Genomic DNA, 13,169 nt, shown 5'->3' on the forward strand with positions numbered 1-13,169 from the left:
GGTACATCTGACGCGAAGAGGCCCTGTCTCAACTTGCACATGTAAGGGAAGCAGACAGCTGCAGATGAAATATAACTGCTGGGTTCTGCGGTAACCAGGTCTCTCTTGCCAAAATAACCCTCTTTTGCAAGAAAGACCTGGATAGTGCCACATAAGAAACACTTATATAAATTATTCCTTTTATACGAATAAAAACCACCCCTTTATCTGGAATAGATGTAGTGTTGCCTTACATTTGTGTAATATGAATGACATTTGCTTAGCCTTCCAACTGTGCTTCGTTTAAAATACTGTTGATTGGACTGCAAGGCAGTGACTGTATCGTTTTTCTTTTGATCTGAAGCCTGACACTGTACGACACGTCGTGTCTCATCCTTCGTCTTTTGAATAAAGCTTCCTCGGCATGATTTTATTCTAACATTATCCATGTTTGTTTTTTTCAACCCTCAAAAACAAATGTTGATCCCCATGTAACGACACGTGATATTCCACAGGGGGGCACTAAAGTTCTGTAAGAAAGGAGGTTGAACACTTTGTACCTTGAACACCATCTAAACTTACACACAGCCTCAACTATTTAAATGACAGAAATGTAGGGTATGTAAACATTATATAAAGTGGCACAGTTTAAATGACTAGTGATACATTTATTACATCGAATAATTCATTATTAAAGTGGCTAGAGATTGAGTCTGTATGTTGGCAGCAGCCACTCAATGCATTGCTTCAAGCCATCGAGAGAATGTCTCCTATGAAATCTATAAAAGCTATCCAACTGCTTAAGTTGTACCTAATGGAAGCGTAAAATAATTAACAATTTTAAATTCTCTATATTTGACACATTATTTCTATTTTATGACTGAAAATATCCATGTAGAATGCCAGAATGATGCAACACGGAAGGCAACTCACCGGCTGTAGTGTAGTTCTTCATTAAAGTATTTAAACTGGAACAACCATTTTAGTAATGGATTCAATATATCCAGTAAGAATTCCGGCTCTCACAGACCTGTTAGTTTTTTTTAAAGAAGCCCTCCTGTTCTCCACTCATTACCTGTATTAACTGCACCTGTTTGAACTCATTACCTGTATAAAAGACACCTATCCACACACTCAATCAAACAGACTCCAACCTCTCCACAATGGCCAAGACTAGAGAGCTGTGTAAGGACATCAGGGATAAAATTGTAGACCTGCACAAGGCTGGGATAGGCTACAGGACAATGGGCAATCAGCTTGGTGAGAAGGCAACAACTGTTGGCGCAATTAATAGAAAATGGAAGAAGTTCAAGATGACGGTCAATCACCCTCGATCTGGGGCTCCATGCAAGATCTCACCTCGTGAACCATCCACCAGGAAAAACTTCCCCTGAACAGTGAGATAGAGGACATTTGTCATCTGCCTATGAGACAGCCAGAAGCATCTCATACACTTATTTTCTCTGATCTGCAACTATTCTGTTGTGTCTATAGAACTGTACTGCTCTCCAGTCCCTGTTTAAAAGCGCTTGGGGAGAAGCAGCAATGCATTTCTCACAGTCTTGTTTTCCAGGCATTTTTCCCCATTCGGATAAAGTTCATCAAGGAATCTTCAACTGCATCCACCTCTATTGTCGACCAATACCTTTTTGTTCCTTTGTCACCTTTGTAAAGAGATGGCATTATGAATGACTACATTAAATAAAGGTTGACTACAATACAGTACTTGAACATCTCTCTGTATTAACTCTACAAGGTTACATCTGTATCTGCAGAGACTGTGTTGAAATTAAACTAATAATCCCAACTAAATAACTACATAGATAAGGATGTGAGAGGAGAATGTGCAATGCTGACATCAAAGCAGACTCAATCTGTATGGAATCTAAGCCCAACAATCTGTTTGCAACGTAAACCTTCTAATAAAAGCAATACCTATTAAATCAAGTTCCCTCCCTCAAGAAAAACAATGTAAAGTGTGGTAATCCTTCTGTGTTATCATCTATCCTGACACACTAGTTCCAGATCTAACGTCTTGACTTGTGTCCAATCCAAACCGAACCGTTCTGTGCTGGCATGGTTGGAAATACACTAACTGATAAAGACAGGATTGATCTGGACCAGCACAGTATGGCCCATAAGTTGACACTACAGAGTGAAAATGCACTGCCTGAAGGCAGTAGGAAACATGCTTACCGTGTGAGCCTCTCTTTTGTCCCAGTCTTCCCTTGGTTATTGGTTGTTTGGCCCGAATCGCTGACATCTCTCCTGGAAAACATGTTGAAAAGGACATTGTAATTAAGAATAGGTCCATGTGTATGTAAGGTATAGGCATACCGGTCAGATTTTCTTCATAGGATTCTTCAGACGACTCCTCTTTCTCAGAGTCATTCTCTGATGCGCAATCAGTGGCCGCAGCATCCATTTCTTCAGACATAATAGTTTGTAAAAGACAATAAAAACTAAATCAAATTGCAGCAAGTTAAATCAATGCACAACAAATTAGAGTCAGCATTTTTTGCCAGAGTGAAAATGCACTGACTGAAGACAGTAGTAAACATGTTTACCGTGTGAACCCCTCTTTTGTCCCAGCTTTCCCTTGGTCATTGGCCCGAATCGCTGACATCTCTCCTGGAAAACATCAGTTGGAATCATGTCAGTTTCACCCAATCCAACCTATGAACCAATCCATAAGCGATAACTGGGGTGCAAAGGAGCAAAATAAATAAAATAGATAACGGTATGGGGATGAGGTAGTTGGATGGGCTGATTACAGGAGGGCTATGTACAGGTGCAGTGATCTATGAGCTGCTCATTCTAAACAACTGACAAACCTGAGCTTCGGGATGTATTATTTCCTTTTCAAATCTAGCCTACAAATTGAATTATGTTTCTTATAGAGTTTCCATGCGTCTTCTTAGCCTCTGCAGTGCCTGCGTAAAGGAAGACAAGTTTCAAAAAGAATGGTTGACACTTAAAAGAATGACAAGATTGCTCGGCACACAACAAAGGGGATGAGTTGGGGGACACCAATAACTGTTATCATTGACTGATAGAGGTCCTACAAACATATATTACAATTTCCTTTTTTAAACGACTTTCAAGGAAAAAAGCAAGTATAAGCATAACATAAGCACATTATACAAGTTCCTGGATGCAACCAAAGCACATCTGCTTTTATGGATGAACTAAACAAGAAACAGTATGAGTGATATGGCTAAAGGAAGGCATGTGAATTGGCAGTTCTACCAAATTTGACACTTTCCAGAATCCTTATTCCTGTTGTGGTGTTTCACTCTTTTACGTGCAAAGCCAAAATAACTAGCAACTTATTTCTCTTTGGGTAAGAAAGGGTGATAAAAAAACTGCCAAAACTTCAATAAAATAATTAAATGAGGGGATTTATTTAAATATTTCAGCACACATGCATGCTTATGACTTGACAAAACAGATGAAAAGGAACTGGCTTTTCTAGTTAGCTTGTAAACCAATTCAAGTTATTGAATTCACTGGCAATATTATTATTATATATATTATTTTCCAATGCATGTAACATTGGGTTAACCACAATCATTTATTCTGAATCAAAGACATTTTGACCAATTATGCTAAACTAGCACGATAACCGTTAGCTAGCACGCTAACCACTAGCTAGCACGCTAATCATTAGCAAGCAGTAAATAAGTATAAGATAAAAACATGCAAAGTAACAATTGCACATTAATGAAGTGTTTGGATGAGCCTACCAATTTCAATCTCATGATGAAGTATATCTGATACAATGCAGCTTTCGGACATTGTCAATGCATGTTGGATTCCACCGAAAGACATACATGAGCTAACATTAATTAGAAACAAAGACAATGGGAACATGCATTGCTTGCCAATACACCACATACAATTGTAGTTAATATATTAGTTAACAGTTTAGTTAATAGCTTACCTTCTTGCATGAATGCGAACGTCTGCAACCATCCTCCTCTTCCTTAAAAAACGTGCTGCACAGCTACTTTTGTTGTGATCATGCTCAGGCAGAGACAGGCTTGCCAGGTCAATTTCACATTTCTAGTAAATCCAGTGAAAACTCCCTTCAAAACCTGAAAACTATCAAAATCTCAGCAGATTACAGGGAAATTAATGGATAAAAAAAAAATATCATGCAATATAGAAGTAGTATAAAAACTTGCAGATGCGTGCAATATTATTACTGTCCCTGTCAAGTTCTGACCTTAGTTCCTTTACTATGTCTTTATGTTAGTTTGGTCAGGGCGTGAGTTGGGGTGGGTAGTCTATGTAATTTTTTCTATATTGTATTTCTCTGTTTGGCCTGGTATGGTTCTCAATCAGTGCGTCTCCTCGGCCCGGGTTATATGGCACCAGGTGTCCCCGGTTCGCCAGCACAGCCCAGTGCGGTCTGTTCCAACCCACCGCTCTTGCTGGGCTACGAGGAGTATCCAGCCAGGACAGTTTGTGCAGGCTCGGTGCTCAAGACCTCCATTGCGCCTCCACGGTCCGGTCCATCCGGTGCCTTCTCCACGCATCAGGTCTCCTCCGGTGGCAGCCCCACGCACCAGGCTGTCTTTCCGTCTCCTCCCTCCAGGTGCTCCCTCCTGTCCAGCGCTTCCAGAGTCTCCCTCCTGTCCAGCGCTTCCAGAGTCTCCCTCCTGTCCAGCGCTTCCAGAGTCTCCCTCCTGTCCAGCGCTTCCAGAGTCGCCTGTCTGTCCAGCGCTTCCAGAGTCGCCGGTCTGTCCTGAGCTGCCGGAGCCGCCCGTCTGTCCTGAGCTGCCGGAGCCGCCCTTCTGTCCAGATCTGCCGGAGTCGCCAGTCTGTCCTGAGCTGCCGGAGCCGCCCGTCTGTCCAGATCTGCCGGAGTCGCCCGTCTGTCCTGAGCTGCTGGAACCGCCCGTCAGTCAGGAGCTGCCGGAGCAGCCCGTCAGTCAGGAGCTGCCGGAGCCGACCGTCAGTCAGGAGCTGCCGGAGCCGACCGTCAGTCAGGAGCTGCCGGAGCCGCCCGTCTGTCCTGAGCTGCCGGAGCCGCCAGTCAGTCAGGAGCTGCCGGAGCCGCCCTTCACTACGGCGCTGCCAGAGTCTCCCGCAGGTCCAGAGCTGCCAGAGTCTCCCGCCTGTCCAGAGCTGCCAGAGTCTCCCATCTATTAGGGGCCCGCTGCAAGGGTCCCCAGTCCAAGGGCGGTGGCGAGGGTCGCCGCTCCAAAGGCGCCACTTAAGTGGACCAAGACTATGGTGGAGTGGGGTCCACGTCCCGCGCCAGAGCCGCCACCGTGGACAGGCGCCCATCCAGACCCTCCCCTATAGGTTCAGGTTTTGCGTCCGGAGTCCGCACCTTTAGTGTCACGTTCTGACCTTAGTTCCTTTATTATGTCTTTGTGTTAGTTTGGTCAGGGTGTGAGTTGGGGTGGGTAGTCTATGTTCTTTTTTCTATGTTTGGCCTGGTATGGTTCTCAATCAGAGGCAGCTGTCGATCGTTGTCTCTGATTGAGAATCATACTTAGGTAGCCTGTTTTCCCCATTTTGGTTGTGGGGGATTGTTTTCTGTGTCTGTGTTTTCCACACAGAACTGTTTCGTTTTCAGTTTGTGTAGTGTTCAGTTTTGAGTGTAGTGTGTTCAGTGTTATTTGGGTTTGTAGCTTACACAGTCAGTATCAGTGACGTGTTCAGTGCAGCTACTTGAATGGTCTGTAGACTTGCTGACACAAAAGTAGCTTATGGCAGGTTAAGACTCTAACTAGCAACCTACCTGCACACAGACCAAACAGCCTAGTGATAGTAACAGCCATCTCTTACTATAGGCACTCAGCTACTCTCTCCATCTCTCTTTCTCTCTCATAACAGGCCTTTTTAAAATCCTATTCACATTTACCCTCCACTAGACCCCTGGTTTCACAAGGTGGAATAAAATGTACCACTGTGAAGACGTAGGCTGTTACATCAAGATTGATCTCTTTGCAAAAAGCCTGTAATAAACTTGGGTAGCTGATGGATAACTGATGTTCATACCTTAAAGGACAAGTCCCTATAAGCTTTTGTCAGGAATCAGGACTAGGTTAATAAATCCAACGCAACTGCATGTTTTAAAAATGGTAGGCTATCTTATGGTAGGCCTAGTTATAAAATGACATTATAGGCCGACACTGTACAGTGTTTAGGCCTATTCTTTTGCCGGATTGGAGAATGTCTGCAATTGTCTTGCCTAGTGCAGCAAAACTGCCAAAACATGGCCTGGTCATGGATGAAAGCATCTGTTCAAAATGGGGTAGAACTGAGGGAACATAAGGCGGACCCCAGGATTTCAGCTCCCTGTGTTAGCTGTTTTTATCCTCTTGTTGCGTTTATTTGTAGATAGACTCAACCCAACAGGGAGTTATGAGAGTTGGGAGATATAGTAAAAATGTTTGCTTAATGCTTTAGAAGGAGCAGCAGAAAAGTGTATCCAAGCTGGGGTACCCCTTGCTAGAATTGTTAGTTCTAACAGTAGTAGTAGCCATGTCATGGCAGCAGTGTTGTAGTCGAGTCACTAAAGCATAAGTCCGAGTCAATTCACAACACCCTATGGCTAACTCTGAATTGAGTCAAAGTCGTCAATGTCTGAGTCGAGTCACAAGTCCCTGTGTTTGAATCCCGGTCCAAGATTTCAAGTCTAAGACAATGGGTCCATATTAACTTAATATTAAGTTATTAACCCAGTCAGAATGTGGCAGGGGGAATTTAAATCAATCATTTTTAAATCCCCTTTCTTTCTGTGCCAACAAATGTTTATATGCTACAGGTCAACCAGATTGTCAGCTAGCTAGCTAGCTAATTAGGTAACATGATTGAACATGGTGTGGCTATCTTTGATGTAGTCTAAACAGAAACTGAAAGACAGACAAACAGAAACACTTTTATAAACTATACTGATGTCAGATATTAGTGGCTAATGTTCACATTCTGTGGAGGTCAACTGCTCCTAGATCTGTGTGTGTGTGTGTGTGTGTGTGTGTGCGTACGTGGTTTGGTTTGAAGCTTCTCTAACCAGCTCTGTGTTGTTGTCCTCTGGTTTTCAGCGCTGTGATAGAAGATTAGCACAGCAGCTGTGGCAGACAGATTCTGCTAGTGAGCGTATACTGAGAGCACACAGCTGATTAACCCCTTCACTACCGGCCAGAGAAATTGAAATGTATGCAAATGTTTCCCAGTTTATGCAAATACTTGCACCGTGACGTGAAACCGTGAAAGAAAGAAGGCCATGTTTCAGTTATGGTGACGCACGATCACATGTAGCCTAACTAACCTAACCTTCTTTCTTGAACCAGTTCTAGAACAATTGATACAGCCATACTGCTCTGCTTAGTCATAGCTTCTCATGCATGTTTCTAGAGAGGAACTGGGTACGATGCATGACTAATCTTACAATGCAATGTGAGTCTTTGCACTGGCCCGCAGATACATATCTACAAAAATGTGGTAACACCTCTTAAACTTGATGGATATCTTTATGCTAGTAAACTTTGGGCTTTGGTGGAGATAATGCGTTTCGGAATGAACCTTAGATAAGTTGCCAAAAAGTACTTATTATGATGGACTGTGAAAAACCCAAGGGATCATCATCTATTAATGTACTGTGTGAGAGCAGATATGACATTTTCTGTCATTTAAATAGTTGAGGCTGTGTGTAAATTCAGATGGTGTCAAGGTACAAAGTGTTCAACCTCCTTTCTTACAGACCTTTAGTGCCCCCCTGTGGAATATCACGTGTCATTTCATGGGGATCAACATTTGTTTGCGAGGGTTGAAAAAAAAACATGGGTAATGTGAGAATAAAATCATGCCGAGGAAGTTTTATTCAAATGACGGAGGATGAGACACGAAGTGTCGTACAGTGTCAGGCTTCAGATCAAAAGAAAAACGATACAGTCACTGCCTCGCAGTCCAACCAACGGTATTTTAAACGAAGCACAGTTTGAAGGCTAAGCAAATGTCATTCACATTTCAGAAAATGTAAGGCAACACTACATCTATTCCAGATAAAGGGGTCATTTTAAAAGGAAGAATTATATAAGCGTTGTGTTATGTGGCACTATCAGGTCTTTCTTGCAAAAGTGGGTTCTTTTGGCAAGAGAGACCTGGTTATCGTGTAACCCAGCAGTTATATTAAATCTGCAGCTGTCTGCTTCCCTTACATGTGCAAGTTGAGACAGGGCCTCTTGACTCACGCGAAGAAACCTTTGGCCAAATATTACGACAAACAAGCCTATTGGTCAGAAAATGTTGTTCAGCATTCTCGCAATTCATAACCACTGTGTTTGGATATATCCCCATTTCAAATGCTGTAGTACAAATAGTTCCACCTTAGAATTTGTCAGTGTTGCTATACATTGAAAACGTGAAGAATTATGACATTAAATTTTGAGTCAGATGTGCCTTCGGATTAATACAAATTTGAATCGGAAATTCACTTATATTAGTCCGGTCAGCACTTACCTCTTCTCTTTGGTCAACAAATCAACCAATCCAATGAAGAAATAAACATTCTACTAAAAGGGTATACTTCATAGCTCACAAGAAACCAACAACACACACCACAGATCATTTTCAACTGCAATAAAACTTTATAGAAACTTTGTAGAAAGAATTCTTTGGAACATGGTGATGATAAATTAACATTTGCCTAACTAGAATAACAAGTGGATTAATATTCTTCAGGAAGAGAACACTTTGAGAAGCTACACACCCCAGGGATGACAGCTTGTGGCTCCTGTTGGGTCTCACAGGAAAAGTCACATAGGAAAAGTCATTTCTGTCACCTGCCCTTTGTTGTTTGGGGTTGAAAGGGCAGTGGAGGTACTAGGATGGCAGGCAGGGCAGATGCTGGTTGATCCTCTCTGGTCCATGGGAGGCCATGAGGTCTCATTAGGGCTCCTGATTGGCGCAGCGGTATAAGGCACTGGTCCCATAGGGAGGCTCACAATTGGCCCAGTGTCGTCCGGGTCAGGGTTTGGCCGGGGTAGGTCGTCATTGTAAATAAGAATTTGTTCTTAACTAACTAAAACAAAAACAAAAAACACAAATAAAATGAAGATATGTGTATGTGTGAGTGTGTGTGTGCGACCCCTAACAACTGTCTTTACTCCATCTCTTCAGAAAGAGACTCTTCATCCACCTCCAAGATCGAGGGCAGTGATGGAGAGACACACACTGGAAAGAAAGGCCCAGACTTAAAGTTAACGTCCCAGTGAATGGGCTTCACTCTATTCCTGCGCCCTCGTTGGCTATTCTCCCATTCCAGCTCGGCCTTGGCACGGGAGGCGGGTATGTGCCCCCGCTTGATAGGAGTCTGTTCTTCCTTAGGGAACAAGGCGGTCAAGAGGATTTCAACGGGGCACTTCTCGCCCGCCTGCACGGCTCTCCTACTGGTCAGTAAAGGGGAGTGGTCGGTCCGACCTGTGTGGCTGGGCGTATGTCTGGGCAGGGGGTGACAGCCATCATCTCCTCCTACGTTAGCTGGGTGGCAGACTAAAGGTGGACCACAGAGGAACATCCTCTCAGTGCTACTGAAGGACAGGGGCTCAGAGGGTTATATGATTTGTTTGTCACCCAGTTGTTCTGGTAGCTGCTGGTCCAGCATAGCAGACCGGATATGTAAGAGCTGGATCCTCTTCGACACACGCCGTGATCTGGCGTTGGCAGGCCGGGCTGGCACTGGGGATGCAGGTGGGGCAGGCACTCGGCTGGAAGGAACCGGAGAAGCAGATGGAGTAGGCACCAGAAGGTCAGGTACATAGCTGATCATTGGGGTAGGCAATGGGATGGCCATCTGGGCAGGGGAGGCTGACACCGCAATGGTTGGCAGCACATGGAAGGAATTGGTGCTCTCCCTCCCATCCGTGGAGTTTATTAGATCGAAGGTCTGGTTAGGGAACCTCAGAGTGCTGCCATCAGTATGTCTTGTTATCCTAGCTATCCCGGTCTTGGGTCGAGCCAGGCTTCTGCTGGCCTGGACCTCCGGCTGGAGGACATCCACAGGAGAACATAGCGGCTGCAAGAGGCTGCCGTCGGACAGAGACCGTCTGGCCTGAGCAGGAGGAGAGCGGGGCCTTTGGTCGTGGATGTTAGACCTCTGGAGAGGATTGGCCTGGATCCTGACCTCAGACTGGCTGCATGGAGTCTACTGCCTTGGCTGCAGTGGAGCATAAATTGGGGCTCCTAGGGATGCTTCCTGATGTCTGTGGTCTGCTGGATTTAATCTCTGGCTCCTTCTTGTGGCTGGAGGTAAATGTGCTCCCTCTGGTTTTGGTTTTAACCGGACCCAGACGCTTGCTACCCATCTGTCCTTCCAGCTGCAGACGAGGCGTGCGAGGCACCTTGAGGGTGTTTTTGTTCCTTTGGACAGTGAGAGAGGTCACAGTGAGCATTGGGAGCCTGATGGTTGGAGTGGCCATTGGAAGCCTTCCCATGTCAGCCCTCTCTTTAGTCACATCCATGTTGTGGAAGTGGGATCGGCTATTCTTTCTCCCTGGTGGCATTGACTGTAGGACAATATCATTGACACACCGGACACTGAGGATGTCTGTCAGGCTGTTCTCAGAACTGTTCTGACTGGTCTCTTGTGTCCTAGTCCTGGACTTCCCTCGGTCTTTCATGGCTGTGAGAGTCACAGTGGAAGAGCAAACAACATGTTTGAGAATAAGAATATAGAATAAATTACATATATTACAATAGAATTTGATCAAAGTTGTTATTATAAACTAGTGTTTTTCCACTTGAAAGGACATTCCAATTCCTGCCAAAATGTTCACAAATTAATAAAAATGAAAGATTCACAGACTAAGGCCTACCTTCAATTTGGACTTCCAGATAATTTGCTCACGTAGGATTTAACTGTACAGTTTCAAGAATATATTAAGACCACAATACCTAGTTTAAATAAATACTTTTTTTTGTCACAAATCACAAAACATATCAGTTTTTCTTACAGTTATTGATCAAATAAAGTTGTCATAAGATAAAAGTAGTGTTTTTGAGATTATTTCATTAAATTATAGGTCCTACCTCAGATATGGAAGAGCATCAATGACCTGTCTATGAAATGTCGTATTTTAACAAGAGAATGCTTCATTATGACATCATGTACATTATGACATAGCAGCCGTCCACATCATAAAAGTTTGTCAAAACTACTTGAATAGGCATGAAATGTCCAATTAAATACAATAGGCCTAATTCAACAATTGAATAAAAACAATACTTTGACAGTAATTATTCAGTTTATTGGCTTTTATTTTCTTTACAGTAGTGGTTTTGAATTAATTAAAATGAGAGTAGGCCTAGTGAGTTTAGTAGAACTCGATCGCTCATTGAACACCTGTGTGGAACGTTCGCAGCTGACGCCACACAGACGCCTTTGAAAAAAATTCATGATTTTAGTTTCATATTCAATTTATCAGCATATATGCACGACAAATAAATTCCCAGTACTCAAATAAATCTGAAAATCGCAATTATCTATTTATTAGAGCATCCTCTTAGAAGGAGAATCACTGTGGTGTCAATGTTTTTGATTATGTCCAAGTAGGAACATAGCTACAGGTGTTTTGACTTCTATACTATAATAGTAGTAGTTGTGTGTGTTTTCTTGTCGTGCATTCGTTTTGAGTCAACGCTAATCCCACAATATTTTGGTCCCATTCGGTATTAGCACCGTCAGCCAATGGGGGAAGTGACATGCCTGATGCCTAAATTGCTGTTGTCGACCAAACACATTTCAATTTCACTTTTGAAATACAATAAATAGCCTGTTCATTTGTCGACAAAACAAGTTCATAAATTATATGTTGGCTTCACGTCTCCAACTCAACCAAAAATGAAAGTGAAAGAATGGAATTAAGCCAGTGTCTTAGATTGAACTATCCAAGCAGTAAATATATCCTTTAAATGTTGAAATTTGGAAGCGTTGTCAACTAAACACAATTCAATATTACTTTTGTAATACAGTAAATAGCCATCTTACAAACTAATTTAACAGTATTTATTCAACCTTAAAATAAGTAACAGATCCATGGCCACATTTTGAGGCTACTGTAACTATACATGTATTCATTCATATGTCAAGTTAATCATATAAAATGTGCATGTTCAAGACAGCATGCATACTGTAGGTTGTGGTGGAGATATTCACAATTGATGTTGTCTAAGTAGAATCTCGAACGACATTGATGACTTGCACCATGTACTTTTAATGTATTTTCAACTTCAAACCAAGTAATTTGGTTTTGCTATTTGATGAAGCACAGTGTGGTTTAGTCGCCAGGGTTGTGGGTGCGATTCCCACGGGTGACCAGTGTGACCGTATGCTAAATGACTCAAATGTAAATAACCAGTGATGGAAAAATAACTCAATTGTCATACTTGAGTAAAAGTAAAGTTACCTTAGTAGAAAATTACTCAAATAAAAGTGAAAGTCAGCCAATAAAATACTACCTGAGTTAAAGTCTAAAAGTATTTGGTTTTAAACATACTTCAGTATCAAAAGTAAATGTAGTTGCTAAAATATACTTAAGTATCAAAAGTAAAAGTATGAATTTAAAATTCCTTAAATTAAGCAAATCAGATAGCCAGGGTCACACTCAGACATTTTAAAAACAAATAATTTGTGTTTAGTGATTAGTGAGTCAGCCAGATCAGAGGCAGTAGGGATGACCAGGGATGTTCTCTTGATAAGTGTGGGAATTGGACAATTTTCTGTCCTGCTAAGCAATCAAAATGTAATGAGTATTTTTGGGTGTCAAGGAAAATATATGGAGTAAAAAGTACATAATATTATTTAGAAATGTTAAGTAAAATATGTCAAAAACATAAATAATAAAGTACAGATACAGTACTTTAAAGTATTTTTACTTAAATACTTTTTTATCAAAATAAAATAAGTTGCACCCTCCATCCATAAACTCCCAGTAATGTATTGGGTATTTACCAATGTTTTAGCATCACTGTGCCTTCTTCAGGGTAATGTCATAAAAACTTGAACCAGGTTATGTAGACAAACATTGCAACTAGTGCCATAATGATTAAGTTAATTAGAATGAATTAGTGAAAATGTTTTTAAAAAATAATTGTTTATGGCATATTAAATATATTAGGCTATTGTTATCGTATAGAAACATCATTGAATATAGTACATCATATTAGCATCCACA

At 42.0% G+C, this 13,169-nt stretch overlaps 1 long non-coding RNA gene across 1 annotated transcript; it reads right to left on the minus strand.

Annotated features, from left to right (window-relative positions):
• Positions 1–1,436: 1,436 nt before the first annotated feature.
• Positions 1,437–4,100, minus strand: LOC118964691. The gene is made up of 4 exons (XR_005051906.1): positions 3,923–4,100; positions 2,547–2,610; positions 2,176–2,247; positions 1,437–1,643 (listed from the first exon to the last, which is right to left on the minus strand). It is a non-coding gene; the product is annotated as an uncharacterized LOC118964691 (long non-coding RNA).
• Positions 4,101–13,169: the final 9,069 nt, after the last annotated feature.

This window comes from Oncorhynchus mykiss, chromosome 1, assembly GCF_013265735.2.
Source record: "Oncorhynchus mykiss isolate Arlee chromosome 1, USDA_OmykA_1.1, whole genome shotgun sequence".
NCBI lineage: Eukaryota > Metazoa > Chordata > Actinopteri > Salmoniformes > Salmonidae > Oncorhynchus > Oncorhynchus mykiss.